The sequence below is a fragment of the Salvelinus sp. IW2-2015 genome, unplaced genomic scaffold, assembly GCF_002910315.2.
Source record: "Salvelinus sp. IW2-2015 unplaced genomic scaffold, ASM291031v2 Un_scaffold1528, whole genome shotgun sequence".
Classification (NCBI taxonomy): Eukaryota; Metazoa; Chordata; class Actinopteri; order Salmoniformes; family Salmonidae; genus Salvelinus; species Salvelinus sp. IW2-2015.
This window is the reverse complement of record NW_019942967.1, coordinates 161,713-166,074: the sequence shown is the minus strand read 5'-3', so window position 1 is coordinate 166,074 and position 4,362 is coordinate 161,713. Positions and strand designations below refer to the sequence as shown.

Below are 4,362 nucleotides of genomic sequence, written 5' to 3'. Positions count from 1 at the left end.
GCCCTACCCCACGTCCTACCACGGTCGCACCAGCGCTGTTTTCCTTCATGTGCTCCATGGGAGTGAGAGTGGTCGGCTATACTATAAGGTTCGACCATGTGTTAGTAAAGCCGGTCGCATAATGGAACGCGGTCATGCTGCTGCTCACTCATGTGTCACATGGGTGACTGGAAGCAGGAGGGTTACGGTTGGATCGTGTTATTAAAAATTGGTTGGGTAATGAAAGCGGTCAGTTTTACATGGTTTGGTCGTATATTGGCTAAGCCGGTTGGGTGATGGTAGTGGGGTGGGGGACTTTGGTTAGATCACGTGTTAGTAAATGTGGTGGGGTAATGAAAGCGGTCAAGCTTTCAGTGACCTCTCTTCTTTGGAGCATGGCAGCTTGGCTGCATCAAGGCACAATATCTTGAGGGAGTTTGTTTCGGGTCAGTGGCAACATAAGAGCTCAATACAGCCATGCAAAGTCAGACAAACTGAGGCTAGGGGCTTTTCCTCTGTCTGCTTGACTGGCTGTGTGTGATCAGAGAGCACTACAGTTAGCGCCTGCATGCCTACGAGGATGTTGATGATGATGTTTATTACAGTGTAATGGTGATGATGATAATGKTAGTAATGCAGCAACTAGACATTGCAATGATCTTGCCATGATTATGATGACCACAAAGCATCATGGGGTGGCAGGTAGCCTAACGGTTAAGAGCATTGGGCCAGTAACCGAAAGGTCGCTGGTTTGAATCCCTGAGCCAACTAGTTGAAAAATCTGTTGATGTGCTCTTGAACAAGGCACTTAACCCTAATTGCTCTGGATAAGAGCATCTGCTAAATAACTAAAATGTGTGGTATTTTACCAAGTGGTATTTTTGGTTGACTGTTTGGTGAGGTCACTGTTTGGTGAGGTCACTGTTTGGTGAGGTCACTGTTTGGTGAGGTCACAATGCTCAACAATCTGAGTGGGAACATGACTGAGGAGGACACATAGGCAGAGGGCTACACATCCAGGTGATGTCACAGGGAGAATGTGACAGTGGGGGAGAGCAGCCCCCAGTGTCTCCTAGTAGAGTTCTCTGAAGGCCAGAGAGGAGCAGGCATGCTGCAGTTAGTGACATCATACATGATTACTGCAATAAATCACGGATTCTGCCCTATGGTTAGGAAGGATGATTATTCTGCCCTATGGTTAGGAAGGATGATTATTCTGCCCTATGGTTAGGAAGGATGATTATTCTGAGTGCCATGGTGAACAATACGCATGCCTTTATTATTTTGTTTTTCCTCTTCTCAGGGGTCTGCTGGATGGGGTTATACGAGACTGTTGACTCAGTTGTACTCATTTATTTATATATTTTGCTACTCTTGCATTTTTTTCTCTCCTAGTTTTTTACTGGGTGCAGCAGCACCAGTGAGTGAGAGCCCCAGCCCCCAGGCCAGGCCCCAGTCCTCAGTGTGGAGTGATGGAGCTGCCCCGTGTTGGGAACTGCAGAGCCAGGCGACGGACACCCCTRCTGCTGATGTGACGGAGACACGCAAGATGGTGAGTGAGCAGGTTACTATGGCAACCCGAGTCTGCGCGAGCACTTCTATTTCGCACAGCGTGGGAGAGAGGGGTGGAGAGAGATCGTGGAGAGGGGAATGGTGTAGAAACCAGCAGAGGAGAGAGGAGAGGTGTGGAAAGAGCAGTCGGACTGAAAGGGGTGAGGAGAGAGASACACAAGCATTATATGAAGAGGTGATTGAAAGATCACAGAGGAAAAGAAGAGGGATGATAGAGGGAGTGGATGGAGTAAAACGAAGTGAGATGTGAATGATGGGGTGAGACCAAGAAGGCATGATAGAACAGTAAAGCAGAAGGGAGGGATGACAGGGACGTGTCCTGTGATAAAGAGGTGCCCTGCTGTCAGGTATACAAGCTTGTTTTTTTCCTGTTTACTCCTCCATATTCTCAGCCAATACCTTTTTCACTCCATATACAGTACGTTTTCCATGTTTCTCTCTCTCACTGTCCCTCAATTCATCCATCTATCCCTCCATCTTTCTCTCTCTCTGTATCTCTCTCTAACTCTCGTAATGATTTGGTTGGCACGGCACTCTGCTGTGATAAAGACTGACGTGGTGTCAGTCTTGGTGACTGGTCTCCATGGAGACGTCCATCAGTCAGTCTGTGTCAGTGTTTCCTAGGCGAATCCTTATCGTGTTTGTCAGTGAGGGTGTTTATCTGTCTGTGTATTAGTCAGTGTGTCAGTCATAGAGCATGCTGGGGCAAGGCCTGGATGGATGGGGGAGTGTTACTTATCACACAAAACATACACACAAATACACACACACACAAATACACACACACTATGCTTATTCGCCAAAAATGCACACAATCTCACACAGCACTGTAGGATCTTAACGCACACACATATGAAATGTGTTATGACACATACACAAACATTCACATGCCACACACTCCCAAACACACACAGTATGCCATCACACATGAGGACATACATTTAAAAATGCACATATAGCACTGTAGACACACATAGAATATTACACACATAGAATGTAGACATAGAATGTTACACACATAGAATGTTACACACATAGAATGTAGACACACATAGAATGTAGACACACATAGAATGTTACACACATAGAATGTTACACACATAGAATGTTACACACATAGAATGTAGACACACATAGAATGTTACACACATAGAATGTTACACACATAGAATGTTACACACATAGAATGTAGACACACAGAATGTAGACACACATAGAATGTGACACACATAGAACAAGTGAGGATAAATGCACAAACACTCACACAAACACATTCTATGCATTCTGTAAAACACATCATATTTTGACCCCACAAAAACAATCCTACACGCATGCTTGCGTGTCTTTCCCCTGCAGTGGAAAAGGCAACTTGAAAAACAAGGTTTGATGGAAAAAATGCTGAAGCAAGTTCTCACAAAAATAGCTTGGAGCAACAAGTAGTGCTGAGCTATGCTGTGTGTGGAGGGGGCTTTGAATGGAGCCGGTGAAAGGGTGCCGTTTACATGGCTCTGKAAATGGCTGAGAGACATTTTGATTAACGGCTGACTCCGGCTTCCCCCTCAGTGCACAGGAATTGAGTGTATCAACATGCTTCACCCTTAAATACGGATTAATTGTTCACAAAATCGGCATCTCGCAACTAAGGCTCCGGAACAGAACGGACAGTAATAATTTGAAGAGGAACGTTGGTTCACCTACAGAGCCTTCAGAAAGTATTCATACCTCTTGATTTATTCCACATTGTGTTGTGTTACAGCCTGAATTCAAAATGGATTCAATAGATTTTTTTCTCATCCATCTACACACAATACCCCATAATGACAAAGTGAAAACATGTTTTTAGAAATGTAAGCACATTTATTGAAAATGAAATACAGAAATATCTAATTTCAAACATTCCCACACCTTTGCTATGATACACCAAATTGAGTTCAGGTGCATCCAATGTCCATTGACCATCCTTGAGATGCCACTACAACTTGATTGGAGTCCACCTGTGGCCAATTCAATTGTTTGKACATGATTTATAAAGAAACACACCTCTCTAAGGTCCCACAGTTGACAGTGCATGTCAGAGCAGAATATATACCATAAAGTCCAAGAAACTGTCTGTACATCTCCAAGATTGTGATGAGGCACATATCTGGGGAAGGTATACAACAATTTGTAGAGTGTTGAAAGTTTCCAAGAGCACAGTGGTCTCCATCATTGGGAGGGGGGCTTCATATAGCTGGCCGTCTGACCAAACTGAGCAACCGGACCAGAAGGACCTCTCTGACAGAACTACAGAGTTCCTTGGCTGTGATGGAAGAACCTGCCAGAAGGACAACAGTCTTTACAGCACTTCACCAATCTGGGCTTTATGGGAGAGTGGCCAGACGGAAGCCACTTCTGAGATAAAGGCACATGACAGCATGCCTGGATTTGCAAAAAGGCACGTGAAACACTGATAGCATAAGGCAAAAGATTGTGTGGTCTAATAAGAGAAAAACGTAACTCTTTGTCCTGAATACAAAGCGCTATGTCTGGAGAAAGCCAGGCACAGCTCATATAACACTATTCCTACCTTGAAGCATGGTGGTGGCAGCATCATGCTATGGGGATGCTTTTCATCGCCAGGGAGACTGGTAAGGATAGAGGGAACAATGAATGGAGCCAAATACAGGCAAATCCTTAATACCATGAAGTCCAAGGAACTGTCCGTACTTCTCCAAAATAGAATTGTGATGAGGTATATATCTGGGGAAGGGTATAAAACAATTTCTAGCGTGCTTCAGAGTGCAAACGACCATAGACTGGGGCGAAGATTTA

General features: G+C 44.6%; 1 protein-coding gene across 1 annotated transcript in view; it reads left to right on the top strand.

Annotated features, from left to right (window-relative positions):
* The window catches only part of lrrc4ba (leucine rich repeat containing 4Ba), a 55,090-nt gene that overhangs the window by 27,618 nt on the left and 23,110 nt on the right, over positions 1 to 4,362 (top strand). The window contains 1 exon segment of the mRNA XM_070439268.1: positions 1,375 to 1,531. The gene's annotated coding sequence lies outside the window, so the exon portion shown is untranslated.